At 38.6% G+C, this 17,717-nt stretch overlaps 1 protein-coding gene and 1 long non-coding RNA gene across 3 annotated transcripts in view; one reads left to right on the top strand and one right to left on the bottom strand.

Annotated features, from left to right (window-relative positions):
• Window positions 1-17,717, bottom strand: part of LOC124121654 (coiled-coil domain-containing protein 24-like) — a 370,739-nt gene that overhangs the window by 170,641 nt on the left and 182,381 nt on the right. The gene's annotated exons all lie outside the window — the stretch shown is intronic.
• On the top strand, window positions 13,419-16,775 carry LOC124121655. Its single transcript, XR_006859068.2, has 3 exons — window positions 13,419-13,701; window positions 14,409-14,520; window positions 14,818-16,775. It is a non-coding gene; the product is annotated as an uncharacterized LOC124121655 (long non-coding RNA).

The raw sequence follows: 17,717 nt of genomic DNA, 5'->3' as shown, positions 1-17,717 counted from the left end.
GGCCGCGTCCCAAACAAACCCTCTCATCCAAAACCTAATTAACCAAAACATTAGCCCAAGAAACCAAGCTCTAGCTCGCAAACACCCCTTACTCACCCCAATATCCCAAAGAATAACTAACTACCTCAATGAACACCAAACTCAAAATCTTAAACAAAACTGCAAAAAATCAAATATCTTCACCCCTAAACTCAAAATACCCCAAATAGACACAACGCTAACTAACCAAATAAATAAACAAACCGACCCAAACATAGCTAAAACAACCACACTTTCATACATACACGAAAATTGGCCAAATTGGTGTCACATATACACTGACGGATCTTCAGACCCGATCTCCAAACACACAGGTTTCGGAGTCCATACCACACAACCAGTTATATCCACACAATCTTACCGACTCCCAAACAACCAATCTATATTCACGGCCGAACTTATGGGCATGGCCTCAGCCCTGCATAACCAACAATCAAAAATCCACAAAAAAATCCTAATTCTCACTGACTCGCTTAGTGGACTACAAGCCCTCCAAAACAAAAATACCAAAAAACGACCTAAATTAATAAACCAAATACTTAAAAGCTCCAACGACCTAACAAAAGCAGGCAAACAAATAACCTTCTTGTGGATCCCCGCCCACGTAGGAATTTACGGCAACGAAAGCGCCGATAAAGCAGCTAAATTATCTCTCAAAATACCAGAAATAAGCCTAAACCTACCCATCTCAAAATCAGAAATTAAAAGTGTAAACAAACAAAAAATAACCAAAAAATGGCATAATCAATATCAAAACTCAAATAACCAAATAAAAAAAGTGCTCAGAAAACCACTAGCCAAACCTAAAATCCTTCACCCCTCTAAAAAAATTGACAGATTAATTACAAAACTCCAAACAGGACACACGAACCTAAATAACCACCTAAAACAACTTAAAAGACACACCACAGGCAACTGCCCCCACTGCAAACAACCCGAAACCACAGAACACGCACTCATCCACTGCACCCACTACCAAACACACAGAAACACACTACAAACCAACCTCAATCTAAATAAGGTTCCTACTCTAGATGAAATACTAAACCCTCAAAATAAACTAGAAAACTTCAAGGCCCTAGGCGTATTCCTAATCAAAACAGGCCTAATTAAGCGCATCTAAAAACTAATTAATCTACCAACCCAAAATCCAATAAACAAACAAATACCCACCTCACCCAGCTCCCTTAGTTCCCTCCTCCATCCACCTCGGCATTTATTCCAAATTTTAAAATTTCAAAAATCGATATAAGCAACCCCTAAAAGCCCCCTCTTGTGTTGCACACACCACTTTCACCCTTCTCGGAATACACTAAATGGTCTGGCCAGGCCCGTGTGCGAAATACGCTGCAGTCGGAAAGCGCACGTTAAATCTTCTATATCAGTCAGTCAGTCAGACCGCTACGCCCAAACGTAACGGTTGTCACAAGCATGATGATCATGTCAAGGATACATAAGCGATTATTCAAATACGAATGTACATATGTTCTAAATAAGCACATTTACAAGCAAACATAATTTGACACATTGTCATGATATTGCTGAATGGTTGCTTGGCCACCCATGGCAGGTGTTGGGTGGTCTGCAGGGTGTTATCAGGCGCCCTGTTTTTTTTCTTCTTAGGTATCAGGCGACCCCCGGCATTCAGCTGCATGACCAGGGTTTCTGTAGCTTTTTGTTCCGTCTATTAATGCGTGTCTGATCGAACCCCGCTTACTTTTATTAGAATGCCAGCCTTCAACCTGGCTGGTTGTTTGGGATCCTGTGGAGCTGAAACCTCTGCTCACTTGCCTGTGAGACGGCCCCTATAATCCTCTATTGTTTAACCAATCAACACGCTTCATTGGCTATCGTTTTACAAAAATGCTTTTCGCAATAGAGTGATTTAATTTTCTTTTGACACTGTTTCTTGTAAATATTCCCTGGATAGAGAAGATATTGGCGACGTGGGTTCCATGCATCGTTTGGTATTTGTAAACAATTCAATTCATTAATTTGAGCTCGAACATATGTTTAAGAAAGTAGGAGAGGGTCTGATTACTCGCGAGTGTGTTATTGGATATGTCTAATTGGCTTGTTATAAGCTATATTTCAAGCGTCTATACTGACTGCACTAACACCCGCCAAATATTTAATATGCTACAGTTTCATAATAAAAGCGACACAATCCTTTCCATATTCAAAAGAAAATCTCTGCTAAAAGCATTCCGACTGTATCGTGAGCATGTGTTTATAAATCACTATCAAATAGTGAGGGTATCGGGCGTTCGTCAAATGTTAATTCCATGTAAGTGGAAAATAATACAACATAATCGTCTTGCCACCTACCATCCAAGATAATATTTCCCCCGGGCCCCTTTCAAGGATGTTCTTTTAAACACATACATGCGTATCTAAAGAAAGAAGTCTGTGTATTGCTTTAATAACAATATTGCATATATTTAAGACAAAGCCCGTACGTTATATACCTACATTAAACTGACACTTTTGCTACGTACACGTGTCACAAAATGAACCCGTTAGACCACTTCAGAAATTGATTTATGAAATTGCGAAATGTCCGCGTCCAACGGGTCGATGCGTAGGTGAACCAACTATTTAATTATCTGTTTTAGAACATAGAAATGTTTCTAACACTGACAACAGGTATAATAAGTGAATAGTTAGAAGGGGCACTACTTATCAGAACGAATCACTGAAATCAGTGAGTGAGTTGGGTTTAATGCCGCTAATCTCTAGCTTCTTCTCGGCAGTCTGACATTGGCCGCTTGGGCACACTAGCTGCCGTGAGTCGATTTTGCTCGCTAACGCAACTGAGCGTGACAAGAGACTGGGCTACCGTCTGCACGGACAGCTAAATAAACTTGGAGGCAATATTTGTTTTACGCTTTTTTTAACACTGATTGGGTACCCGTGATCTATGAAGATTTGGACAAAGGGCGCATGTTAATAAATTTCTTCAGCCTAAATAAACAGACAAAAAGCACGACAAAAGCTCATCGGATGTCGTTATTTGGAAATACCCCTTGTGGTTATAGTTTATAATAAGAAAAGTATCCCTGCAGTGAAAGCATTTTCGGATTTCGGATTGCGTGGGTAAACTACTCCCTTGTTGTCATCCATGTTTTCTGGTATAACCCTACACTTGTGTATTTGTCGTCATTCAATTGATGCTCAGTTAATTTATTACAGGTATAATTACTGGAGGCACCACTCAGATTACCTGATAAAGGTTCCCATTAGGCATTTCGTGTGTCTGGGGTATTTATTCAATTCAAATCCCGGTTTAAACCGAATCCCGGTTTGAAGTGAGGTGAAATGTATGTTATATAATATGCACATTTCAGCCCAGCAAGAGGAGTGATCACCATCATTCCTCGCCATCAAAGGGTCAGCAGAAATTACGTTGATTGAATAATCACTGTTATTTTGCACAGTGGATTTGTCAAAAGTAAGCGTTTACATGTGTATGTTTACTAAAGCAGACGGAATACCCAAATATCTGGGCATGAAGTGCCGATGTGAAAACAACATACTTTGTTCAAAGCCGATATCACGTTGATTGATTGCTCATTGTTATCTAACTCAATGGATTTTTTTAAAGAACCGTGGACATTATGAAAACAGTTGTCACAGCTGACCTTTGAGACTTGACACCTATGTGAAACAACTGAAACGAACTAAGTGATCAGTTGAGTGAGTGAGTGAATATGGTTTTACGCCGCTTTTAGCAATATTCCAGCAATATCACGGCGAGGGACACCAGAGATCAGTTGAGAAACCAAACACGGGTTATAATATCCCGAAACGATAAATATATTTTGAAATATTTTTATTGTTACAGAGACACGTGACATCCAATAAGTTTCTTTGTACAGCTGCAGATGTGTGGAATATTGTTCCTTTATGTGAATATTTACGGTTGCATTCCCCGAACAAGGCAGCTGACTAAAAATATACATATAACTTTGGTAGGTTGTAATTATGATATTTGCATTTTGTTTTCATTCATTTGCTGTAGCATTGAACAGAATCATTCTTGTTCCTCTATGTCTTGGTTGGGAAGTTCTTCGATGCGCGATAGACGTTTTCACAAGTCTTCTCCTTTGTATGCGTGTATATGTTACAGTCAATGTGTAAAATATTATTCACTCAGGCAATCTATAGAATGTCTAAACATTTCAGGCGATTGACTGAAAAATCTGTTCATTTATTTAACAGATTGACTAAAAATGACTAAGACGGTCAAAAGGGCTTAAAAACATCACGATAGATTAATTATGCTGGGATTAGAATCCAAACAATATAGAAATGTACTTTTAATATCCTTACATTTTCAGTCACTTGGTGATGATATTAAACATAAAAAATTTTGGAATTCGTAATCATAATAATACAGATGGGCATATTTTTCAGTCAATTTGTGAAATACGTGAAATTTAGGCGTTTAATAAATTTCCTAAGTGAAACTTTTGCACATTTTGACTGTAAAAATATAAACACCATAAAATAAGCAATGGGGAGGTGAAATATTTTCTTTGTGTTGCAAGTCAAAATAGTGTAAACGAAAATCACACAATTACCAAGCAAGTGACTTATCAAAACACCGTCACCATTAATGATGCAACCCACAAAGACACCTACATTTCCTTATTATTTCCAAAACTGTATTTCATTTTGTTGATAAATGTGACAATACGCCCTTATACTGTCATTAAAAGTGACAACTGCGCTTACGAATGGCGCAGCACAGGTCGCGAACTAGTCTAGATCTCTGCTACATCATCCGGGTACTCACGGGGAAAAACAATAACAAAGGCAACAACTCCTGGGGAATTGCCCATTTAACAGTATTCCAGTTATATCGCGGCGTGTCAGCTTAATGTCGGAGGAAACCCAAAGTGATGCAGGTCTCAGACGTTTACCATTTCGGTGAACCCCACGAGCATGGGTATGGTGCTGACAAACCTGGGCGAACCGGGTTTCGAACCCACAATCATAGGTTTCTGGCGTGCCCAAGGGACGCAACTATGCACAGCGAATCGCAGCGCCTAAGACGACTGGGCCATCCGTGCCCCCAACTAAAATCAAAATCGGGGCACCATGTTATAAATCCCGAAGACGCTCAAATAGCAGTTCATGGAAGATTTACATCTACTCATCAATTCTAAGAAATGCACGTCTAATTGATTAAAATTTCTCAATCAAATCTAGTTATAATCAGCCTGATAAGTCTATGAAAATACATACATGTAGATTCTAGTGTCTTCCTCTAAAACACGAAACAAGCTCTTCCCTAAGTTTATTTCAGAAGCTTCGTGTAAAGTTGTGTTATTTCAAGAAGTTTTACACTATGATCTTAAATAATGCAGACTAGCATGCCATGGAAAATGTAACTCAAAATCAGTCAAGGAAAAGAGTAATACAATATATTGTACCGTATATTTAGCACAACTGTCACAAGATAGCGTGACTATTCTGTCTCGAAAGTGTCGCGATAGTATCGTGAAAGTGGCGCGATAGTGCCGTGAAAGTGTCGCGAAAGTGCCGCGATCTTGTAAAATGTTATCGCGAAAATGGCGCGAAAGTGTCTCGAAAGTGGCGCAATAGTTTCGCGTTAATGGCTCAAAAGTGGCGCGATAATTCCGCGTTAGTGCCGCAATAGTGGCGAGAAAATTTCGCGAAAATAGGGGAAGTTACTTATGAAATGTAGTGTACCAACGTACACCGGTCTGTTGAATTTTATATTACTCTTCTGCATATGCAATGCGGCTAAGTCGTTATCAAATACCTTGCTTTTGTTAAAAGCTGGACTGGCTATAAGTTTCCTAAGTCTTTCTTCCTCATTAGATCTGACTAATTTAACATCAACACGCTTCCTCAGATTCTCCATAGTTTTACCAAATACTGATTTATTCATGAGCTTATATATACTCTTCAAAAAAAGAAACTTGACATAGATGTAAAACCACTTTGTCAAATATCTAAAATAATTACATTAACCCTTTCGCCCCGTGTCCCAGTACCCGGCTGCCCAAAAAATCGGGCGGCTACTGTCCAAGTCCCACACACGGCTGCCCGATAAATCGGGCGTCACGACCGTGTTTACAAAATCGCTCTCTCTACTTCCTTTCTCGTGTGTAATCTCGTTCTAAATATGGAAACGAGATCTACACGTAATGACACGTCATTCGATGGAATTTCCCAGTCTTTTTGGCGCAAAAATCGCGGATATGTCATCTGTTTTCGCGACAGGTATTTTTCTCGCTTGAATCGTAAATCTAGCGTAATGGCGGCCAACTACGATTTGGATAGCGATCAGATGACTAACGACGACTCTATCAGGAATAATAATGTGTTTGATTTGAATAATTTACGCGAAGGGGAGAGGGAATTTGGCGAATATTTTGGTGAACACTGTGACGGTTTCGACGAGGGTCCCCCCCCCCCCCCCCCCCCCCCCCCCCGCCAACTTTCAAGAATGGGAGTGGCAGAGGGACCACAACGGTGGAGACATAAGGGATTTTGAAGAGGCGACCGGACTCAAGAATATATATTGACACGGTGAGTGTATTATCGTGCTATTGATTTTTTCCAACTGTTTTACAATGATTCTGTGTTTGAACAGATTATCAGTGCGACGAATGAGAATGCAGCCTACAGGTGAACGAGCGATCACAACAACAACAAAGGTGAGTGGCATGACGTATCTCATTTTTTTTTTAATTTAATTTTCTGATCGCAATCCGAATTGTAGTTTGCCGGTTTGTCGTATGTCCTTATATTTCGCTCAATTTGAATAAAATTTATTTCCATATTCATGTTTGTTTTCTACATCTTAATTTAAATTTTAGTAACTGTAATAATTATTTATTTATTAATTGATGTAATAAAGTACTGATTTAATTTATTATGCAATTGTAAATAGCAGTGTATTGTAAATATGTTATCACAACTTGTATATTTGCAGAACTTGAATTTACGATCTTTCCGTCCTTTTACAATCTTTCCCTCCTTTCAGATCAATCTGTGATATCTTCTGTGATGTCATTCTAATAGTAGCTGTGGTTCAATGTTCAGGTAATGTGATAAATTACTATTTAAAAACTTAAAAACTTAATTTTTGTTTCAAATCCTGAAAAAGAACAAAATAAATCAAATATTTGTGTTTTTACCTGTGTTAACGAGTTTACCTGCGTTAACAAGTTTACCTGTGTTAACGAGTTAACCTAAGAGGCTGTAAGTGTATCATAAGTAATATGTGACATCAGTATAGAAAACAAAGTCAGTACCAAGAGTTGTAAAATTGTTTATTTGTTTACAGATGTGCATGAAGAGAATTTACCTGTAACACCTGGGATTACCTGTGCCGTCCAAGATGACAAGACCACTGTGTTATGTTTACCTTGTATCTGTGATTTATTTTTGTGATTTTTAATACAATTTGAGCCAAAATTCATTGTGTTTTCATTTTTTCAGTGTTTTCAAGTTCTATTTCACTTGTAAACACCTGTAATTAGAAAATAACAAAGGTTAGAGACAATACAACAAAGAATATTACAGTATACTTAATACTCTTTACAATGGTATATGAAAAATGTATATTAAAAGCAAGTTTCTGGTAGAAAAAGGTCATCAAAAATGATAGTGTGATTTTCCAATAATACTGCCAGGGAGGCCAGTGTGCAGGCAGTCAGTGTCAGGGACTGCAGGGTTTCAAGGGACATAACTCTGGGGCAGCCAGGGATGAAAGAGTTAAATGAGAACCAAATAAGTCAAACAGAAAGATGATGTGTCTATAATTCGCGAAAACACATGCAAAGCACATAAACGTAGTGTTTGGGGATCAATTTTACAGCTTCATCCAGCTTCATCCAAACGCAATCCACATCAACGGCTGTTCATACAGTCCTTATAACGGCAGTAGAGGCGGAGACAGAATGCCAAGACTGAATGCAGCTCAACGGAACAACGCCATTGGGAGATTACAAGCTGGAGCAACTCAGCAAGAAGTGGCCAGGCACTTTGGCGTATCCAGAAAGACAATCTCCGTACTGTGGAACCGATACAACAACACCAACAGAGTTGACGACAGACCAAGGTCAGGAAGACCAAGGGTGTCAACCCAAGCACAAGATCGATACATCCGGCTGCGACACCTCCGTGACCGTACTACCACAGCCACATCTACAACCACAGATCCCTGGGGTACGCAGAATATCAGATCAAACGGTACGCAACAGACTGAGGGAGGCTGGACTTTTGGCACGAAGACCTGTTCAACGTCATGTATTGACCCCACGTCATCTGGCAGACTGTCTGCTTTGGTGCCAACAGAGGGTTAGATGGGCACGTGCAAGGTGGAGAAATGTACTGTTTACTGACGAGTCCTGTTTCCTACTCACACGTGCTGATGGGCGCGCACGTGTCTACAGACGTCAGGGTGAATGTTACGCCCCCAACTGTGTGCAGCAGGTTGTCCCATTTGGCGGCGGGAGTGTCATGGTGTGGGCCGGAATTCATCACGGTGGTAGGACGCCTTGTGCATGTGGCAGGTGCATTGACAGGTGTGCGTTACAGAGACTTGATCCTACAGCCTTACATTCTTCCTCACGTCAACATTCATGGCGGACAGTTCCAGCAGGACAACGCTCGACCGCATATTGCATGTGTTTGTCAGGACTTCTTACACCACAACAACATCCAGACATTACCTTGGCCAGCCCGGTCACCAGATTTGTCCCCGATTGATAATCCAGCGCTTCTTGATGCACTTCAGCATGAATGGCAGCACATCCAACAGCGTGTTATTGACAACTTGATTGCATCTATGGGTCGTCGGTGTCAAGCGGTGATTGATGCACGTGGTGGGCACAACCGATACTGACATTTCCTGTACCCCTGTGACATTAACTGTAAGGTGTACGTGTGTCTGTCTAGGTGACACGATTAATGTTTTGCACATTGTGTACATTGATCTTCAAACAGTGTTGCAATTATGGTTTCTGTGTCCTATTTTGAAACAATCGCATTATATTACAATATGAAAGTCAGTGTCAAGTTTCTTTTTTTAAAGAGTATAGATTCTTTTCAATATCGCTCGTAGCCATCTTTCTTAAATCTGTGTTCAGTCTTATATAGGGCTCCATCCAAAGGCTTTGATCAAACTTTAGAACTCGATGTATTTTCTTTAGTTTCATACCTAATGATAGATATATCTGGAGATTTCTATAGTGAACTATATATTTTGTCTTATCTACCAAATTTGGTTCAAGTTTTTCTACGTTAGCTAACCTAGTATTACCCATCAAGGAGTGTTGATATTCCGACAACCAATCTTTATTAACCATTAATCTTTCGGGGGCTTGTGGATAACTGTTATGATCTTTATGTAAGGAATTTGGATATTCCATGTCAACTTCTAGTATCTACCCTTTATCGGAATCTGAGGGGATATTATTCACTTCATTATCATCGACCCACTCAAAACCACTCGTGGGTAAAGGTTGACTCATAGCCCATCCATACAAATTGTTGGCGTCGAGATATACCATATTTTCTTGAGTATAGTGCGCACCCATGTATAATGCGCACCCCCCTCTAGCGGGTTCAGTATTTTGGAAAAAAAATAAATTTGAATGCCAAGCACAGAAATAAATTACACCGTACCCCTTCAGCAAATTTCGGCAAACGAACAGTCGAATCTGAGATAAAAAAATCACCAGACTTGTTGATTTATCGTTTAAATAGTATTTATTGTTCTGCTAGGCATTGTTTTATATCCAGTGATTAAGATTACCTTGTGTATTTTCTCGTAAACTAAGCCAGAAACAGCAATCAGCTGTACACACTTTTTCTTGGAATCGACCGGTGATTCGGTCAAGACACACCCAATGATATAACTTTACAGGATTTTTATGCAAGGATCGGCAAAAATTGTATCTGAAACTTCTTTTTTTAATAAGGAATAATATATTCCAATATCTTGTTCATTTAGATGCAGCTTTTACTAAACATTCTTAAAATAATAATAACCCTAAGTGAAGCAGCTGATCGCCATTCTCGGGTATTATTTATTACATGGAAACAGTCTGACCAATCACCGTCAAGGCTCACACGCACGTGATCGCGTGATCGTGAGAATTACATGTTGGCATAGAATCGTCAAACAAAAACAAATATGACTTTTAACGAGTCAAAGTATGGCATTTATGATACGAGGGGTGTTCATTAAAGATTTCCCCTAAACCACTTAGGGTTATCATATTTGGTTGAAATTTCACATGTGTAATGATACATGTATCTATGGGTTATGTCTGAATTTGCAGCGCCGAACTATTAATCTTACCACTTTTACAGGTGTTATGATCGAGTAGGGTGCGACAATGGAGCCAGTAGAATACCGAGCAGTGAATAGGTTTTTATATTTGAAAGGTCGCACACCAAAAGAAACTTTCGATGAAATGGAAGCAACTTATGGGGAAGATGCCCCATCATATGAAGTTGTTAAACACTGGCATCGCCAGTTCAAGTGTGGTCGGACATCTGTGGAAACAGCTGCCATTCCTGGTCGCCCCCATTCAGCCACTGATGAGGACATTATCCATCAAGTGGAGACCGCCATTTTGGCAGACCGATGTATACCTGTTCGCCAGTTAGCACAAGATGTCAAGATCAGTGTAGGGTCTATGGAAAAAATCATCCATGACAATTTGAACATGCATAAGGTGACTGCACGATGGATTCCCAGGTTGCTCACACCTTTCCAAAAGCAGGAACGAGTTGATTGCTCAAAGGATCTTTTGGACATGTGCCAAAAAAAACAGGCAAACTTTTTTGACAGACTTATCACACAGGATGAAACATGGGTCCATCACTATGATCCTGAGACTAAAGTTCAGTCGATGCAATGGAAGCATGTGGAGTCACCACCCCAAAAGAGAGCACGTGTCCAACCCTCTGCAGGCAAGGTCATGCTCACAGTATTTTGGGACCAGCACGGAGTAGTGATGATGGATTTCTTGGCAAAGGGTACCACAATTACAGGAGCTTATTATGCTTCACTGCTGCGGAAATTGCGGGACGCTATCAAGCTTAAGAGACGTGGCATGCTGACCAAGGGTGTCCGTCTCCTTCAAGACAATGCTCCAGTACACAACTCTCATGTTGCCCAGACAGAAGCGCGGTCCTGTGGCTCTGAAACCCTCCCACATCCTCCTTACTCTCCTGACCTTGCACCATCTGACTTCCACCTCTTTCCAACCATGAAGTCATTTTTGAAGGGAAAACGTTTCACAGATGATGAAACACTGATTTCTGAAGTCAAGTCCTGGTTTGAGACGCAAAATGAGGGCTTTTACAAGCGAGGTCTCCATAGTTGCATAAAGCGATGGGAGAAGTGTGTAACTCTTGGTGGTTCCTATGTGGAGAAAGACTAATACCTATGCCAAGTTTCATTCCACTAGGTCCATCGGAAGTGGGTCGGGGGAAATCTTTAATGAACACCCCTCGTATATGTATCCATTCTCTGTCAACTAAGTTCGTTTCAAGGCGTCAATTGCGGTAATCTGACCATGGTTGCTGTTAATAACGGTGAGTTGTGCGATCTTCCGATCGCTTCACACACGATTTCGCCGAAATTAATAAAAATAATATTAAAAGGAATTTTGAATAAAATTAATGAAATAAGTTACAAACATAAGTCCAGATATACAAAGAACACTTTTTATAGCCAGACAGTGTAATTACATGATTAATTTGCATACTTCAGTATGGATTTGTTGACATGGTATTTCCAGTGTTTGGTGCTCACAGTAATGTCTTTCCATGGGGGGAAAAAACATCCAAACTCATAATTCGTGTATAATGCGCACCCCCTTCTACACAGCTGTGTTTTGGGGGAAAAAAGTGTGCACTATACTCAAGAAAATATGGTAATATGTGTGTGTTGGGTTTACTCGGATCATATCCTTCCACTAATTTATTATTAGCCTTAGAATACCTTTTCTCTACCATCGATATACCACCTCTTAATCCTTTCTCAATAAACAAGTGCATATCGTAATCGGTGAGTAATTTTAGTTCTACACCGGTCTTCTTCAACAATGCATCCCACGATAGTCCATGACTGGAATAGTACCATGCTGGGTCCAAGCCGTATTGTTTTAAACATGTCTTTCGAAATATCTCGAAAATATTAGTGAAGAACAGTACATCAGTTTTTAAGTACAGATCGTGATAATCGCCTTAATTCTTACAACCTAATTTATCCCACACCGTCAGAGCGTGTTCATAATCGGCATCGGTTATTTTAGATTCTGTTAAGTTACTATGGAATGATTTAAGGGGAGGTAATTTAGTTTCATCGAATCTAGACCAATCATCCATATATTCGTAAGGATATACACCTTTTCTCAACAACAAATGACGTGTTAACCGATCGGTATATTGATTTGTTATTGCAAAGTCATCGGGATTGTTCGCATTAGCTAAATTGTCCAGGGAAGATAACAGAAACTGTATGGAGTCTTTGAATCTAAGTCCATTACTTTGCTTTATTCTGGCTTTCCCATCCTTGTCCGTATAATGTATAGTTTTAGTCAACGAGAATGATATGTATTTTTCCATATTGTTAGGAATGCACGTTAAGCCACCGTCAGTCTTTGAGATAGCTTGCATGATGAGATGAGAATCATATCCTCTAAGATTATGAAACACAACAGGGATGGGTATTGTTTGAGAATTCATTTTTAGTTTCAAGTTACACTCGTTATGCACGGCTCCCCGATAATTACCCGTGACGTGACAATGATCTCTTACGGAATCCCCATTCAGGGGTTTATTACAAATATGACAAATCGTTGACTTATTATAGGCCCTCCAATCACCCCTCATCATGGGTTTCTTATGCGATAAATTTACCCTGATTATTCTCTCTTCTTTTTGTAGGTATTCTAGGAACTTTCCCGCTGCATCGGGGCCTCTATAAATCACGGGTGGGTTTGTTTTCCCATCATACCTTACAACTATATATCCAAACCCACAAGGAATATGTTCTTGACTTTTGTACGTAAAACTTCAGTATTGTGTTCGGTATTTTCTATAGGTTTGATAGGTCTGAAACAGTCATCGCCTTTATTTTTTACATTAATAATGGCTTTTTTCTTTTTATAATACGGGGGTAAATCTATATAAGATTCACCTTTGAAAGGCATTTAATTTGCTATACCTAAATATAAACTATCGATTTTATCCACACCCCAACCCCTATTCCTCTCGTTGATGTAATCTCTCTTCCTAGCGTAAATAATCTGCTTCCTAACCCTATCAGCGCCGTGTTTCTTACATAAACAATAACGACATCTGACACCTATCCCACATACAGAACACGTATAATTTACATTTCCTTGTCTGATGTAAAAAGCGTGAGTACCACAATATACACCAACGCATGGTTTCTGGCATTGAATTGGCTTCCCCATAAGTGTATATCTGCACGGATTCATGATTATACACCTATCATATCATCTGTCTAAATGAAAAGCACATATCGAGTCTCTCAACCAGCCAGATCTATTTATAGCTTGGCCAGTCAGCACTGGACAGACCCTGACTGGGATGTTTTTGTAAACAAACGCCGTAAAGTTGAAGTAACTCGATCAGGTAAGTTTGCTGTTTTGTTTCTTCTAACCACAGTAGTATTTAAGAAATGTATTTTAGCAGGGGTAGGGTGATATTTGTACATAGTTTCACTTGATAATCATGAAAATCCGCGATGTTGTCTCGTTCACATGTTCACTTCCTCCATGGTTATGTCGATACTCCTGATCAGTTGATCGTTTCAGTATGCAGCAAACTCCTGTTGATGGAGTAAGTTGTGTTACGTAATGTTTTAGTTTTACAGCCATTCCCGTCTGGAATTAACACAAATCATCTCATTCTGTTAATTAATAAACTTTATAATAACACAGGAATTATATAAACTCATTGAAATTATGTGTGTGTGTGTACCTAATCTTAAAATAATCATGTACAATCATTTTGATTCAGACTGTTGAAGCAAAAAGCCGCAAAAACACATCGTTGCAACATGTTTATTTTTTTTATTTAGGCTTTATATATTTTTTTATTTAAAAAGATATCTGGTTTTGCTGGTTTGTAGCTGACAAAATATCCAGTCACTATCCAAAATCATCGCCAACCCACCACCCAAAATATTCAAATTCCATGTTCAATGCAATTTACACACATATACAATTTATAGCATATTTATACATGAAAAAAATCAAATACCATTTTTTATTTTGTGATAGTGAGATATAGATGACAAAAGTGTTAATGTTTCTATGTTGTATCTTTCAAATATGAAGTTTCAAGCCAAGTCATGCCAGACACAGATGCCCCAAAAGTACAGGTCCCCAGTCCATCATGGTGTACAGTCACTGTCCAATGTACACCAGAAGCATGGGTATACAGTATGAGGTACAAAATAATATTTTGACAATAAATAATCACACAATGTAAATATCTATTATATTCTATATTGTTGTCTTTTGTTGTAAAAGTGTAGTGTGGGTGACAAATGAAAGTATACTGTGAATGACATAAAAGTTTAGATCTGATACAATTTATACACAGTTAACTGATGATATTTGTATTCAGGCACCCAGTGACAAGCCTGACACTGCTGAAGATTATTACCACCTTCTTTTATAATTATTTAGTCAGTGTACATATTATTTTGACAAATTTATGTTAAAATTATTTTTATATTTTCAGGTCCCACAATGATTTTATGGAAGAGTATACATGCGCCGAAACCCTTTCCATATTCATATGAAATCTCTGTAAAAAACAAAGTCGATGGTACGATTCTGACTAAATCATGAGCACGTGTTAATGAATCGCTATCAAATAGTGATAATACCAGGTGTTCACGAAAGGTGAGAGTATCCTGCCCCACCAATGTCAAATTGTGTTTATTTACATGCAGAGTCATAAAATATTAGAGCATCTTGTGAGGTACAGTGCTTCAGACAACAAGAGAGCTGTACTTTTTAATTAGTCAACCAGTGCACTAACAAGTTGCCACTGAGCATTTAGCCAGTGCTTGTGATATTTTCTTCAGTTTTCCCCAGCCTTTGCCCTTGCCCAAAACTACCTCATCCAGCATCAGCCACCCTGTATTACAGAAACTTATCAAATGAAACAGCAAAGGCTGATTGTTGTCAGAGACCATAAAACAAGATTTCAATGAAAAAAGTTTATTTTAATGAGCATAGAGAAAAACATTACATACATCAGATGCAAATCTTTCACGAATCACCTCGACAACACAAGACGGAATAACTTTTCTCTGATTCTTCAACTATTTCTGCAAATCCCCAAAGTGAACCTCTTGTTTATGAGGTGTAGATAGATTCTGAAATGAAAAAGTGTCTTTTATTAGTCAAGCTATACACAACATTACAAAAAATATCATACCATTTACGTATATATTTTTGTCATTCAATCTGGAGGGATGCCTATATAAGAAGTAACTTGTATTGATGATATATGCATACTTTTTATTACATGTTAATAATTCAATAAATACCAAAACAGTTTATAGTTCTATCATGTTGACATGATGTGTTTATTACTATAGGTTTGAATACCTCTTGAAATATTGTGGGCATGTTTCAATATCACTGATGTAATTTAATAACTTTACAAGTTACATATGCTTTCACAACTTGCTGGCAAATAAACATTTATGGTACTGGAGATTTATTTTACTTGTCAGATTTGTTTGTTGTGCATGATAGATCTTAAAATGCATAATAAAATAAAGTGATGAAAGCAAATAATATTATGTTTTTCTAAACTTTATTTCAAGTGTTAATATAAAAAAGGGTGGTGGGGTAGCCTTGTGGTGAAAGCGTTCAACCGTCACCCTGAAGACCCAAGTTCGATTCCCCACATGGGCACAACATGTAAAGCTCATTTCTGGTGTCCCCCAGTTGTGATATTGCTGGAATATTGCTAAAAGCAGCGTAAAACCCTACTCACTAATTCATTTAAAAAAATGATTGCATATTTCATTTGCAATTCAGGGGTTGGTTGTTACAGACATTTTGCTCAAAAGGTCAGGTCGGGAGGTCCAAATTTCCAAACAAAGATTTACAATTTCAAATATTTTTCACTAATATTCAACAAGTTTTACTTATAGTTTCTTAAATAATTTATATGTATTGATTGTGACAGTAAATGAGCTTCTTGTAAACATTTTACATATATCTGGTCCACTCAGTTAAACAACCCACTGTTTTTAATAATTAATTATATATTAGATTTTTCTTCTTTTTTTTAGTTTCTAAACATTTTTTTAAAAATCTGGCCTCATAATAGATGATAAATAGTTTCCCTGCAAAGTTGCAATGCATTTTCTATGAATGGTTGTCAGAACATACCAATAACCAATTATCTATTAAATAGAATAAGATACTGTAGTAACTGGTTTCAAACACTAAACACATCAATGGAGTGATCTATCTTTTCACTTTCAAAAGGGGACGGTGTGAAGTGTGAAGTACGACATCCAGTTACTTATCAATAAACATGGCAGGTATTTTGAACTCGGATGGGAACAAATCAAAGAGAATCTCTCCCCCCCAGTACGTTTCCACTTGGCAACCGACTTTAGAAACGTACCCCATTTTCATGTTACTCTAAGCATATGGTCTCCTCATCAGCTGGTAGGCCTAATGAGTAAACACTGTAATCATGTTGAGACAACGTTTGGCGACAAATCGTATTTGTTTCTTGATATTGGCAAGTAGCATTGATCTGTAGCCTATAGGTGGTGGGAATAGTTACACCTGATACAGACAAACTCAGATTGATGACAATGCCGATACTAGCGATAGGGTCGTAACAGGGTGCGACAGGATGAATAGGCCTGCTGACAAAGCATGCGGGTCACCAGGCATGACAAAAATCTCTTAGAATATTATGTTTCCGCCTCTGAAAACGTAATAATGAGCATGTAGGTAATTTAGGTATACACACATCAAAGTGTTATTCTTACCACGTTGTCGATCGTAGGCCTAATTGTGTAGATGTCGAGTCGGGATCGGGTGACAAATTAGGTGATGTGGGTCTTCTCTTGTTTCCACTTGATTTTCATCGTTTCCATACCGCGAAGCTTGCTCGTTTTGGTTCAAAATCGTATGGTTTTGCGATTTCTTGAAGGGTCAAGGGAACTTCTTCAGACCAGGCAAGGTATCAGATGCCATGTTGTCTCACCATAAACTGGTACTTGATATCTTTTGCGCTGTGACAAGACAGGGACCCAGTTAAATTGGCACCAATTACGTCATAATCTAAGGGGGATAACTCAGGCCTGTTTCGCTCGGTAAACGAAGGCCTCATAACGGCATGACATTTTCACACTTATTGTGAGCTCGCTACATTGACTGTGAGAAAAATGAGTGTATATTTTCAAACACTGATACTAACTAATTCTTAAATTGCGTTTTGTTTAAAACAAGAAAGAAAGTGATTTTGCGTGTACACTTCCCCTTTAAACGTTTCAATTGAATGTGCTTGTTTACACATTTCATCATTAATAAAATCTAATCTCCCCATTCTGCGCCTGGCCCATTGTGACTGGCCTGCTTCGAGTTGTTCTCATGCTT

Source organism: Haliotis rufescens, unplaced genomic scaffold (assembly GCF_023055435.1).
Source record: "Haliotis rufescens isolate VD_foot unplaced genomic scaffold, xgHalRufe1.0.p SCAF_2, whole genome shotgun sequence".
NCBI lineage: Eukaryota > Metazoa > Mollusca > Gastropoda > Lepetellida > Haliotidae > Haliotis > Haliotis rufescens.
The sequence above is the reverse complement of the archived record's forward strand: the minus strand, read 5'-3'. Positions and strand labels throughout refer to the sequence as shown.